Source organism: Gymnodraco acuticeps, unplaced genomic scaffold, assembly GCF_902827175.1.
Source record: "Gymnodraco acuticeps unplaced genomic scaffold, fGymAcu1.1, whole genome shotgun sequence".
Classification (NCBI taxonomy): Eukaryota; Metazoa; Chordata; class Actinopteri; order Perciformes; family Bathydraconidae; genus Gymnodraco; species Gymnodraco acuticeps.
The window spans coordinates 58,985-74,163 of record NW_022991081.1 but is presented as its reverse complement, the minus strand read 5'-3'; the positions used below and the strand labels follow the sequence as shown (position 1 = coordinate 74,163).

Genomic DNA, 15,179 nt, shown 5'->3' with positions numbered 1-15,179 from the left:
TGTCAACGGCTGTAATGTTCAGTGTGAGGAGCGTCATTCTCTCTGGGAGCAGGAAATGGTGTCCATTCTCGGACCAAACCATTAATGTCATGTAGAGCAGCCATAGCATCTCTGTGGACTGCACTCAGCCGGACTGTAGCAGGGTAGAACTGGGTAACTCTTAGTGAAGCTGTCCAACGCCATTAGACAAAATGGAACCACGTGCTAACAAAAAGGACACAGGGTCATCAATGTCTCTCTTTACCATTGGCCTAATCATAAACAAATTAGTGGGAAAAATGTGGAACACTAATCCATCATGTGGAATGTGAGTTTAATTTAAATAAATTACTAATGGGTTGAAATCAAATTAACATTAACATTAGAACCAAAGTCAGTTAACAAATTTGACTTGCACAGATCAGTAAATCAATACACCATTTTCCCAGCTCTCGTGATGAAAACGATAACAGGCCAGGGATGCAAACTTGTCATCTTTTGGGGAAATTTGCCGTTTTGAATCCAAAATAGGTCGTTTGTGTGATTCATGTAGATTCTGCAATAAAATATTATTGGGTATGGACCAAGGTTGCTAACTTTGGGTACCTGGCTGGAGTGAGAGATTTTGATATCATGGGTTTAATTACAACACATGCGCACGAAGTGACTGCTATCGTGTCAGTAGCGGGACCTTAGCATATATTTAGGATATATATATATAATATGTTGTGGAATATTTTCCAAGGCCCATAACTTTGACCCAGTGTATCAGTTCAAACTGTCCTGACTGAGCACAGGCAACCTGTAACCTTGGCTGCTGGTGCTCTCAGTGTTTTGTCTCCCTGTTCCTGCCTGTTGGCGTCAGCTGATAGAGGTGTTATCCATTCTATCTTGCTTATGCAGCATGTTGATGATGCTCTCTGAACTAGCCTAAATACATGGGTCTGGGGTAGAGTTCTTCAGAATTGACGTGGCAACTCTACCGTGAAGTCAGAACCTCTGACTCTTGGACTTGTGATGTGAATCCTCCGGCCGTTAACTCCAAATAAACCATCATGTGTTTGACATCAAAGCTACTGCTCCTACAGTGTCTCCTTCCTGAGTCGGTGACTCCCACTGCATAGCTACACAGAAGTTTCCTCCTACATAATATATATACAAATACACAATATTGGACACAGACTATAAAGGGCACACAGTTCATTCACTAATGAAAGTCAAAACACATGTTTGTTTCCACTGTTTTATTGTGTGCCTGTCGCGATAAGCAACTAATTGACCTTATCGGCTCCCGAGTATTTGTGTTGGATAATCGCTGGTAGGGCTAACCCATACAGTGGTGGGGCTCAAATTCAGTATTTGAAATGTAATACATACACGCTATATCGCCCCCTTGTCAGTGAAACGCCACGCGGTTGAGGTTTAGATTATTTCCCTGTCTCAATCCAAATGGAACTGTATGAAATCAAAAGGCACATTGTCTTGTAGTAAATAAAAAAGGGCGACCTGGATCCAATCCTGCCATTTCTTCACAAGTGAAAGAGTTGACATGTTGAAAACCCAACCCCCGCTTGTGGTCTGGGGGGATTCTCCCCTAGGAGATTTTTTTGAAATACTAACATAAAATACACATTCTCTCTTGAGAGGAAAACAAATAAATCCATCTATTACTACACGACATATTTAAATGAAGCTGAACCTGCTGCTCTCCTCGGGAAGAGGCTCTGTGAATTACTTTTACATTACCCCATGGTTCTGTGTGTCAAAATGGAAGGTTTCTGGCTACGTTAGCTTAGGTACTCAGATCTTGTTCTTGAGTACAAGTAGAAGTACCAGAGTGTAGGAATACTAAGTTACAGTAAAAGTACTGCATTCAAAATGTTTACTCAAGTAAAGTATAAAAGTATTGTCATCAAAATATAGTGAAAGTAGCGACAGTGAAAGTAGTCGTTGTGCAGATTGGTTTATTTCAGAATAATATATATGATATGTTTTATAATGATTGATCATGAAAGTGTTCTCAAAGCTGGTGAAGGTGCAGCTAGTTTGAAGTACTTTGTGTACTGCAGGGTAGCTGGTGGATTTACTCCAGGTGGAACTAAAGTCTGATTCAACACTTGATTAGATTTCACATCATTCATCCAGATCTGTGAAGTAACTAAAGGTATTAAATACATGTAGTGGAGGAGAAATACACCATGTACCACTGAACTGTAGTGGAGTAGAAAGAATAAAGCAGCAAAAACATTTTAAATACTCAAATAAAGTACCAGTATCTCAAAATTGTGCCCAAGTATAGTACTTGTTGAGTTTATGAACTTAGTTACTTTACACCAGTGGCTATACAGATAGAAAGACTAAGCCTTGCACAGAGGCATGAAAATACATTTTCAAAGTGCCTCAAAAGTTCTGCCCCAAAAAAAAACTGACTGCTGAAATTAGATGTTCCCTTGTGCTCAAGCTCATAAAACCCCCAACGCACCGTGCTGTGGTCTGCTTCAGATTATCCTTCCAGAGGTCACGCCTGTCTCTGACCCCGTGTCTTGCGTTTTATTTTTATTTTCATCTTCTGCAGCACCAAGCAGAGTATAGAAAATGAGGGGATTTTGACTAGAAATAATTTGAAACAGTTTAATAAAGAATGTTGAACTATATTTAAAACTGTAATTGAACTTCAACTTATATCAATTTATCTGATTCCAGTGGCCAGTTGGAAACAGATAATGACAAAGTTTTCATTTTGCATCAATCGTGCAAAAAGGTTTAATCACCATTGTGTCTAAGTCTTGTCTTATCTGCTTTGTTTCGGAATGTGTTCAATACATTAGGTTTTTTTATTTTCATTATTACCGTACAATACATAGATTAAGAATAAAGGAAACAAATAATACAACATTGACCTATTTGAGCAGACAGATGACCCGCAGTGATGCCTCTGAGGTTCCCGGGTGTAAAACAGAGGCTTTTTGCTATTTATTTTCCTTTTGCGGAAATGTATATTACAATGTATAATTTTGCTCTGCATCCCTACATCATGCATTTTTTTTTTTCTCAAGTAATTTACTTTTGGTGAGATAACTAAAGTTTAGTTCATTTTACCTTGGCTGTGGACTGATTCATTATTAGTTGTTACAAAGCATGCACAAGACGGCGGGTAGACAAACAAACACGAAACAATTATACAAACAAACATGAACCCGCAACAAATATCAGGTGACAGCTAAACTCATCCAGCTTAATTTAATCCGAATTAGGAGGTTTTCAGAGGGGGTAGGGAATTATATTTAATATGAGTACCTTCTTACTCATATATACTTGTACAAGTGCTAAGAACGGAATCTGCTGAGAGTAATAACTACATTATTCTCAATCAACAACCACTATGCTAATTTAGTGGTGCTCTGCCCTCCCCGATCCGGAGAGCAGATACTTTTTATTTATTTATTTTTGCTACCCTTTCTCTCCAAGAACAGCCCAGTTAACTGTAGTCCACGACCAGCCTATACATCCGCCATTGAGTTCACCCCAACGGTGAAACACCGTTTTGTTTCTACGCTTGCTTGCCACTGCCCACCTGTGATCAATTAGCCTATAATTTTTATGTATGCACCCCGGACCGCCACCAGCTGCTCCAGCAACGTAGGGAACGCTTTCAAGCAACGTAGAAAATGTTCCTCCAGCAGAGTAGAGAGCTGTGGCGCATCGGGCGATGCACGCACCTCGTGCTGCCCCAGCCTTACTAGCAATGCAGAAGATGGTCACAGGAAACGGGTGCTTTTAGACCATCCCGTTTTTAAATGAGATGGCGGTGGTGTGAGTTAAAGATATAGACAAAAGGGCTGTGACTTTCTTCCTCTCATCTGCACGGCTGCAGCCACCCAGACAGGGGAAGTATTTACACACACACCCCTGACTGCTGCTGGAGCCGTGCCCACAGAGGCAATGGAGGAAAATATCTTTGGCTGCTTATTTTAAACAGCTGTTTTGGCCACTGAAATCCCCCAAAATTCGGCGATTTGTTCAATACAAAACTTTACATTGCTTTTAAACAGAAGTTCCACATTACTGATGCCCTCTTTAAGTTATCTCCGAATATTTGCCGTGCACACACACAGAGGAAACCAAAATATTGCATCTATCTGTTCCACAGGTAATTTTTATACCGTCAATCACAGAGTCTGGCGAGGCAATGTCAAAATATAGATTTGAAATTACACTCACCAGCTCGACGATCTGTTGGTAATTGTTCGCGACGCCAATTGTGAAGTAAAAACTTCTTTGCAGCAATGTTGAGCCAATCATCAAATGAGGGAAACTGGATTCGCCTGTCAATACACTGATATTTATTGAGAGACAAACGGCCGGAGAGATCACAGTATACTACAGTTCTCATGTAAGATACCAGCCAACTCTGAAGACAAAAGCGCCAAGAACCCCTCTATATGTAAGAAGAGGAGGCCCTAAAACACGCGGGTTTTCCTTTAATGCATGCCAGATGTCGAGACAAAGACTCGTTGTATTGCAAACCCACATGAGCCAAGCTTCTCCCCCCACAAGACATCAGATGACCTCTTGACCTGTGTCTTCCTGAGAAGCGATGGATCACATTACAGGCAGGAATACACTTTAACCATTAAACAGATTCCCGAGGACAAGTCACTAAACTCTATATACTTTAACAAGACTAAAATATTCCTTTACAGATAGTATAAGAAATGTGCAGAATACGACAGTTTAATGATGGAGGTACACACATATTGATCAGATGTCTTGTGATGCACTGTTGAGGAACCTGCGACCCAAGTTTTTCATCTCCGGCCTTGTCAGGTATTGAACAATCAATAAATAAAGAACACAGAATTATTAAATAAAACACAGAATTTGTGTGATTATACTAAATGATTTACAAATAAACACCACTGCATATTTACAACTGTTACACTTGCTGATGTAACGCAAATGTTTCCAACTTGGGATCAATAAAGTATATCTTATCTTAAGATGATCGATGGCTACTGCCATATTTACAAAATGTGCCTCTGAACCTTGAGAAGTGCATGTTTCAGGCTTATCAATTAACAACAGGGGTCACAGAGATAAGACCAGCTGTTAAATAAAGCTCTTCTGACCTTAGCTGGCATGTGTGTATATATATTAATGCTGCCCATTATGGGCACAAGCCATTTTCACCCATTTATTAATTATATGTTTTAAATGTGAGTGTTTCCTATCCCCTAAACCTCCAGGGATGTACACAGTTTAATAATGGCAACTTCTTATTATGGGAAATACGAAAACGTCTTTTAAAACTACAACTCCCAGTAGAGACGTGCCATAGATAGAGAACATGTTGCGAAACACAATAGCCAGCATGTGTAGTTCTGGGGACGGGGGGGGGGAGGGGGGGACGCGGTGGACCCGTTCAAATCCAGTTTTGGACAGTCTGCCGTGGTTCCATCCCATTTCAAGTGCTGTTCGAGGCTCGGCGTAACCCTCGGAGCACACTCTCCAATCACAGAGCTTGAGGACTATCACGGGGTTTGTCAAGCGAAGCGGAGAGAATACTTACTTCCGGGTGTAAAATTCTCTAAAGCAACTGAGCTGCTCCAACCCTCGGTCCTGGCGGACTCCAACTTGTGTTTATTAATCAAACAAATAAATAAACACAAGGATTATGATGTGTTATTGTTGAGTAAATAACAGTGTGGTTTAGAAAAGAATACAACATTAGAAGGAAAAAACGATGAAACAACAGATGTCAGTTTTCTGAGCCCCTACTCTCCCCATAACTGACGGCAACTAAAGTCCTACATTATCCAATTAAAATAAAGAAGTAAACACAATAAGTGTGGCTTGATATTGAGTCAGAAAAAGGTTGATAAACGCTGTGAGAATGAATCTGTGAAGAGCATTTAGCCGCGATCCCAACTCGTCTATTACCAACGTTCAGGGAGCTCTATGCAAGTCAATGGGACGCCCTGATAGTTGAAAACTGACTCTCAAGGGGTACCCTGTGCGTAATAGAGTGACGGGGAGGGGCCCTGACCGGCCGTCAACATGTGACGGGTTGGGAGTGAGAACGCGTTGGAAATTACAGTCCTGCCGTCCTCTCTCATGAGGTTCACGTAAAGCACGGTTAATGTATTATATTATTGAGGGACAATTGTCCGGGGCTACAGAAATGTAAATCTAAAGCCTTGAATGCCCAGGCCAGGCGACGCCACTGGTGTTTCCTCTGATCATATTAATCAGAGTGTTTATGGTGGCAGCGTATCTCTTTTACAGCATTAACAACTGACAGCTAATCAGATTAGCAACGGTAGCTGTTTACAGCAGGTGAAGGTCCACAGAGACCAGTCACCTGAGGACACACACACACACACACACACACACACACACACACACACACACACACACACACACACACACACACACACACACACACACACACACACACTGTTTGCTTAGAGAATAAGGTTGATTTAGATGTTGTATAATGATTGAAGCCGTAAGTGATGCTGAAAATAAAGCGTATCTGATGTTGAGATCCCTGTAACTGTTTTTAATGCTTCATAGTAACTCAAAGTTTATCTCCAACAGAACAAAAAGAACACGGTCAAAATACTTTTCCGTTTCCCCGTCTATCACCCCCAGCTGTGTCCTATCAACCTACCATATATACGCATAGCATTTCGTAACAAATAAGTGAGCCTTAAATTAATACATTTGAAACCATAGTATGACTCACAAAAATACCTTTAGATGGTGAGTTTAATCTAAAAATATTATTATCAAGCCTATCTATCAGACAATAATAACTCAATGAAAATGGCTCTAACACATAGGCTAACATGAGCTAACATTGGCTAACATGAGCTAACATTGGCTAATCTTGTAAACTCACGTTAGCTCATTGCATTTCATTTATCTGACGCTTTTATCCGAAGTGACTGATTGACAATAAACTTCAACCATGAAGAAACAAAGTAAAGAGCCAGAATCCTGCAGGTTCACTTCCTGTCTATCCACCCACCAGATCCAGTGATCCTGCATTAGCTTTAACGGTACTATGACTATGCTTGCACGTCATGGTACCATAGCACCTCCAAGGCGCTACAAATAAAACTTCAAACATCGCAAAATAAACTGGTCAGACTACTGCTTGACCTTTCATCTAGAACCCACCTCACCTCTGCCCACTTTGACAACCTAGGATGGCTTAGAGTAGACGACAGAGTACAGCTACTTGCAATGGGCCTGGTCTACAAGATCCACTACACCTCTATGGTACCCATGTACATGTCAAAATTCTTCCCAAAGGTCAAGGAATACCATGATCATAACACCAGAGGGAGCTCCACAAATCATGTGAAACCCAGATTTGGCACAAAAAAGGGGGAACACACGTTTCGCAATGATGCCACATCAAGGTGGAACGCTCTTCCCACAACTGTAAAGGAAAGTAAAACTATACTTACCTTCCAAACCTCTCTTAAAGAGCACCTTCGGGGGACAGCATTGCAAAACTGGCCCCGGTAATGGTACAAATCTCAACCTGTCGTTCAATGGACAGCTTCCCCCCCCCCATCTATGTATATACTCGCATTTTAGACTCTGTTACTAACTGTATATCTGTAGACTTGGTATGTCTTAAATGTCCGGTTAGGATGTATTAGAACGAAATCTAAAATGAAAATTGTAAATAAGCAATCTGTATGTAAAAAAACCACCTGTATGTAAATTGTAAATAAGCCATCTGTATGTCTTATATGTCTTATATGTCTTATATGTCTTAAATGACATGATGAATTGGAAATGGGGGACCCTGATGTAAACAAGACGAAAGTCTTTCTCTGGTCTGCATCCCCTTAACAATTGTATGTTTTGAGCTGTACTGTACTGTACCCAATATACAAGCTGTTAATACACTTTTCAATCAATCAGCTTCAGTTAGCCACATCATTTGTATGTTCAGATGCTACGTTCAGATGAAGTGGAAACAGGTGATTTCAGTCCGCAGGAAGATGAGCAGATGCTGTTTTCTATGTTGAAAGAAGGTCAGACATTATATTTACATTGCCACAACTCCCCTGAAGCTACATGCTAGCTAGAGATATGCTGTGTCTTCAATGTGTAGCATAGTACAATGAGAACTATATATCTTGTTTCATACAAAAACAACACGCATGCTAGGCTAGCTGTTTCTACTTGAATCCAGTCTTTAAGCTAAGCTAACGGCTGCTAGCTGTATGGTAGTTACAGTAGCTTCATATTGAGCTCATAAAACAGGGTTGCCTACTCTCACGCATCTGGCGTGTGACCATAGACTGTATATATAAACACACGCTCTCACTCTCAATCTCACGCTCTCACGCTGCCCAAACTATTCTCACGCCAAAACAAGAATACCAAAGACTAGAAACGGTTTTGAAAACTGTTGTCACGTAGTGATCGTCTTCTCAATAGAACATCTTTGATAATGTCTTCTGGCCAATCAGAATCAAGATAACGGCGTGGTGTTGTTGCAGGAAGTCCCGACGGAGAATACTTTTGCTGTAGTACATCTCTATATACATCGATACAACATTACGTAATGAAATAAGACCCCACGGTTTGATGATTGATATGTGTGTGGGCTGTCTTTCATTTTGACACATGAATCCATCTATCCACCCTTATCCACAATGTAAAGTCATTCACAGCCTCTCCTCTCTCCTCTCTCCTCTCTCCTCTTTCCTCTCTCCTCTCTCCTCTCTGTGAGGAGCAGCAGGTTCAGCTTTCAGAACAAAGTAACAACAAACTAAAATGGCATTCATTTTTTTTAAATATGTCGTGTAGTAATAGATGTATTTATTTCTCTTCTCAAGAGAGTACCAGAATGGGTATTTTATGTTAGTATTTCAAAAGATCTCCTGGGGGAGAATCCCCCCAGACCCCCCTGCAGGGGTTGGGCTTTCAGGATGGCAACTCTTTCACCTGTGGGGAAGTTGCAGGATTGGCTCCAGGTCGCCCTTTTTATTTACTACAAGACAAATGTGCCTTTTGATTTCATACAGTTCCATTTGGATTGAGACGGGGAAATAATCTAAACCTCCCGCGTGGCGTTTCACTGTCAAGGGGGCGATATAGCGTGTATGTAATTACATTTCAAATACTGACTTGAGCCCCACCACTGTATGGGTTGGCCCCTTTATATATACAGTCTATGGTTGGCCCAGAGCCATATAATAGAAGAGTTACGTCATCTCCGTTCACTCCAAAGCTTGGTTTCAGTCACGTGACTTCTATGACGCGCGAAATTCAAGTGGAGGTCAGGAAGTGAAAACGCAATCATTCATCAACGCAGGAATCATGGAGGACACCGACTATGTCAAACAATTAAATGAACCTGCACGCCGCAGATATCGTGAAAAAATCACAGCACACATCGGATACGATCCGTATCAGCTGAAAAAAAACGACTTTTCTCGTGATTTATCCGATTTGCCCGCTGTCGAGGCGATGGATATCACCAGCTACCTCGTCCTTCATACCTCCTACTACACGGCTAGCCAGATGAAAGCGTATAAAAGCCTGGAAGCTTTCAACTACTTCGTGTGTGGATGGGTGAATGACCTCGGCACCAAAGAGGCATTAAACAAATGTCGCCTTGTTTTTGCCCGGGTGAGTGTTAACTACCTATACCTTCTTACCTCTAAGTAGCATTATTAGGAGACATCTAGCTAGCTAACTTTAGCTACATGGACTCATGTAAGGCAGTGTTACGGCTGTCGCCTTGCCTTCAGCATTAACTGGCCTGTGAGTGTGTTGTGTGTGTATGTTTGTTATGTGTTTAGCTTAGGATATATTGTGTTTTGTGTGTATAGACAGCTCAGAGCCTTTGAACAGCCTGCACGTTGTTTATATCACTCTATGTTGAGGTTAATATTAAAAACAACCTCTTTACCAAGACCATCTGGTTATGTGTTGCTTGTGATGTTGTTAAATGTATGTTACCAACTCGCAAGTTGTGAACTGGAGCTTCAATTGTGTAGGTCAACCATTCCCAGAGGTCTGGAGAAACACCATTAAAAACGTGGATTGTAGCTAAAGAAGATGGAGAGGTTGTTACAGCACACTGTAACTGTATGGCTGGGTGAGTCATAACATAAATATCCCAACCCAAAGCATATTTGACACAACACTTAAGCTCAGACAAAATAATGCCTGCTATAATATTCATGTTATACCATTACTAGCTTTTACGATCAATCTAGTTATTCTAGTATGTCTCTGTCTATACCGTTTGTCAGAATCCTGCTCACATGTTGGAGCAGTTCTGTTTGCAATCGAAGCAGGTGTGAAGATGAGAGAGACTGCATCCTGCACCACTGAGAAGTGCAAGTGGCTAATGCCATCACATGTCAAAAAGGTATTCAGACCCCAGTGGTCAGTCAGCTGTTCATGCCGTCCTTGCCTGTCTCATTGTTACACTGCACCTACATGTATGTTCACATACATGTTGGTCTGTCTCTCACATGTGCACATTCCTGCTGCTCCAGTTGCGATGATAGACTTTTCATCCGCAAAATCCAAAAAGCAAAAACTGGATGATGCCATTGCTGGAAGGACAGGTAAGAAGCACACATTTCAGCGTCCCACAGTCCAGGGTTCAAAATTGGAGCGAGGATCAGAGAGGTATATGCAGTTTTTCAAGACTTTGAGCAGAAATTCCCCAAGAAGTGCTGCACTGATGTCCAGGGAACCATATTACAGAGAATGTGTCCCTAAATCTGTGAGCAAGCTACCTAAGCCACTACCTCAGTATAGGACACCAGAGATGCTATCCCCAACAGAGTTGCAGAATGCATGCCAGGACTTCAGACAGGAAGAGCTGACACAGCCACAGGTCCAGGCAGTAGAGGAGGAGACCAGAAACCAGAGCTTATCAGCAATATGGTTTAGCCAAAGAGCAGGAAGGATCACAGCCTCAAGACTGAAGCAGGTTCTACAGACTAGTCTTGCACAGCCATCAAAGTCCTTGATCAAGTCCATATGCTACCCAGAGGCATACAAGTTCTCTACAGCTGCAACAAGGTATTTATTAGGGATTAGGGAGCCAATCAGAAAAGCAAACTGTATACAGTTTTTCTCAGACGCGGAGGGATACCGACTTGTTGTGAAAAGTAACTTACAATTCTACCCGTGGTATACGCTGATTATATCACGTATATCAGTAAGTTACAGTACAAGTAACTTATAACTGAATTCATTATCATTACAAAACATGATTCACAAAATATTCAATGCATAAAAAGTGTGTGTGTGTGTGTGTGTGTGTGTGTGTGTGTGTGTGTGTGTGTGTGTGTGTGTGTGTGTGTGTGTCCAGACGGAGGTGTCACGTGCACCTGCCATGGAACTGGTATCTGTGAGATAAAGGTAAGTTATTTGTTCAGTATTGTGCTACAGTAAAGCGGGTAAGTATAGGATTGTGACGTGATCCTGAGTCTGGGGATCCTCTCCCAATACATTTTGAGCTGCAGACACTTATTTACAGTACAATATATTACTTTTCTTTTCATTGAACTTTTAGTGCCCACACAGCAAACAAGAGGAGGCCAATCTTCGCCTGTGTGCTGGAGAACAGGGCTTCTGTCTCGTCAACGATGGGGGCACTGTGAAGCTGGACAGGAGACATGCCTACTACCATCAAATACAGGCTCAGCTCCACCTCGTTGATGTTGACTACTGCGACTTTGTTGTCTGGACTAAAAATGACCTCTTTGTAGAGAGAATTGTGCGTGATGTGGACCTGTGGGACAACATCATTCCCAGAGTTGAGCGTTTCTTCAGACTATGTGTTCTCCCTGAAGTGTTGGGACAGCAACTTACAAGGGGAAAGTTAAAGTCATAAAGAGTTGGTGTGCTCATTTTTTTCCACAAGAACATGTTAGTGCATAACTATCAGGTGACTAAAAGCCTCCTCTCCCTGTCTGCTGTTCCATTTTTCAGTTTCAGTTGCAAGATGATCAGGAGGGAGAGAAGGCGTGATTACCAGCACCTGTGGTCTGTCCTGGTCCCGGAAGTTGTGGTTCTCTCCTTGTTGCATTATTATTACGTGCCGTAGTGGGTGCTGGTGTTTGGGTGTGTGTGGGTGTCTTTTTCTCTCTCCCTCTGATCTCCCCAGGTGCTCCCAATCTCCAATCAGCGCCTCCATATAGGACATGAGGAAGGTTGCAGTCGCTCTCCCCTTATCTTAAGCTTTGTTTGACAAGTTGGCTGGTGAGCCCTTTTTCGTTGTGTTAATTAAAAGACCACTTTATGGCGTCAGAGATCAGTTTCCTCTCCTTTTTCTCTCGGCCGGTTATGTTGTGTGTCGCTACTTCCCTTTGTACCCCTATATTTACAAGGGAACGTAACATTTGCACAGTGGCAGCTCTTTAACCTGCATTACAGCACCTTCATATTCACTGACCACACTCACTAGAGGAAGTAGGGCTGTGTGATATATTGCTATTGTAAAAAAGATGTTTACTGAAAAGATTAAATGATACTAAGACTGAATAATACATGGTTTCTTATTTACATTTACAATGGCCATACATGGGAGCGTCACCAGACCAATTGTCATCTCTAGAATATTGTTGAATGAATTAAGCCTGAATGTAGATGAAAGTTGTATATTGAGTAGGGCTACACAATTTTCAACACAAAAAGATGTTTACTGAAAAGATTAAATGATACTGAATAATACATGGTTTCTTATTTACAAGACTACAGCTCCATGACTTTACTCCAATGGGACGACAGACACTGACAGATTAGACAAAGCACAGCAAATAACCCCAATCTTGTCAATTAATGCTAGTGCCTCACCTGGTTTTGTTAGCATGTGCTCTATGGGCACAGCCCTGCTTTGCAGAATCTGATATTTTCTTCTGACTAATCCTATGACTCTTTCAACATGAATACGCACATTAGCTATTTTTCTTGTCTCTTCCACCTCGTATGCTGACAGCTGACTTTTCCCCCTGGTGAATGCAGGCATCTTTAGTGAAGCACAGTCAAATCCCACACTATCGGCAATATCGAACCCACGGTCTGCTAGGACAATATCTCCAGGTAACAGGTTTTTTAGGAGCCCACTCTGTATTGTGATCTGTTTATCACTAACTCTTCCTCCCCAGGCACAAGATATGTAGGTAACATAGCCTTGGGGAGCAACACCAATCAGAAATGTAACAGTATGGTGATGCTTGTAGTTGGACCATGTTTGTGCTCTAGCTAGTAAATTAGAGGGCCTCTCAATAAAAACAGTCAACAATCACAGCAACTCTACATCCAAATGCCTGTCTGAATCCCATTGGCATTGTTGCTTGAAGTACATGTCGCTCTGGCCACTCAATTATAAATTCTGTACTCTCGTGAAGTATGTCAATTAACTTATGCCAAATTCTAGAAGCAGTGGAGAGAGAGATGTTGAACCTGAAAGCCAAATCTTTCAGAGGGAGATTTAGTCTCAGCCTCAGCCAAACTAAAATGAACTGTTCAAATTTGGAGAGCACAGACATAGGGCCACAGGTGATGTAGGGCTTGCACAGTTGAAAAACCTGAAGTAAAACTAAGAAGTTGGGGAGCCCGGTGTAAAACTTTGTTTTCTCTTCGTTCTTCTCAAAGGACTCCTGGTTGAACTTTGTGTCCAGTGCCTTTGTCCGAAGATCTCCCAGCTCTGTTGTGTTCTGTCTCAGAACATCCTCCATCCTCTCGATGTCCTCCATCGTTAAATCAGTCTGGCATCCTGCATCTGCATACAATATAGCAGTAGCAAGCATAATTAGTTATTTAAAATAGTCAAATATGAATGTGAAGTTATCTTTTTGACAACCTTTTTACAGACATGCCAGTTCTCTGTTCCAATTATTGCAGATTCTCAAATTAGTGCTCTATTTTCTAAACCTAATTCAAAGTTTGCATTGATTTTCTGACAATCACATTTGTAATATTTAATAATAATGCTGGTGGTTAATTTACCAGACGGGGGCTGTCAGACGGGGGCTGCGTCGGTTCTGGGCTCTCGGTTGTCTGCCGGAGATCCAACAAAGCCTCTGCACATTCTGATTGTCTTTGTTGGTCTTCCTTGAGCTCCATCCTCTGCTCTCGTCGAAGAGATGCCTCTGATCTGGGCTTACTTGTTGTGTGGTAACCGAGGCTAACAGTGGGAGCCCAGTCTACCGACTCAACGTCACCCAAAGCGCTAGGGCACCCTAAAAAGTCCCAACAAAGTCCATATTAGACTACAGGTAACTTAAACATGATCAGTATTACTAAGTAAATACGCATTTAACCACAACCCAATAATACCTAAACAAAGCCACAAAAACCAAGTTAGCTAATACCTCTGATGAAGTGGTCGCTGCAGACCCGTGCATTAGACGACTCTGCTCCTCCCGACCGCAGATGTAGGTTTGAAAGCCATTTTTTCCGGCGTTCTTCGGTTAGCTTAAATTGCTCAGCTTTATGGACGACAACCTTCGGCACTCGGTAAAACCTCTTGTTTTTCTCTCGGCCGGATCGATTGGAACAACCGTAAACTACATAACACACCGGCATTTTCACAATGGTAACAGCAGCTAGATCCTCTGTAGAAAATTACTTCCTGACCTCCAATAGAATTTCGCGCCAAAGGAACGCAACGGTGTGACGTCACGTGAAACCAAGCTATGGACCACTTTTATACAGCAATGGCGGATCGTGGAGCCTCTCAATCGTTCCCCGGAAGTTAGCGCCAAGGCTAGCAGAGCTGTAGAGTTGCAGCATAATAGACCGTTCGTGACGGACTTTTAAAGGTAAGAAGAAGTTTAAAGATTTATATTGCGGATATTATCAGTACATCTGATTCAATTGAACATGTGTATTAAAGGATGTCAGTGGATGATCCCTAAATTAGTAGATTTAGGCAGTGGCGGCGCCAGAGATTTTCTCTAGGGGGTGCTGTGGGGTAGCTTGACGTTTCATAGAGGGTGCTCAAACATTTAGGGTTTCCCATTAATGCACCAGCGCTACAGTTGAATTTTCTACTGCAACACTCCCCACGCACGCACACACACACAGTGCACCCGCGACTGTTACAATGAAGGCTCGATAATCAGCTCACGGCATATAGGCAGGGGTAAAGTGCTATTTTTACAAGTGGGGAGCGGACCTCACCTCCTCTAGGAGGG

At 42.0% G+C, this 15,179-nt stretch overlaps 1 long non-coding RNA gene across 1 annotated transcript; it reads right to left on the bottom strand.

Moving 5' to 3' along the window:
- Positions 1–12,659: 12,659 nt before the first annotated feature.
- Positions 12,660–14,459, bottom strand: LOC117560044. The gene is made up of 3 exons (XR_004571107.1): positions 14,355–14,459; positions 13,990–14,222; positions 12,660–13,762 (listed from the first exon to the last, which is right to left on the bottom strand). It is a non-coding gene; the product is annotated as an uncharacterized LOC117560044 (long non-coding RNA).
- Between the last annotated feature and the right edge of the window lie 720 nt (positions 14,460–15,179).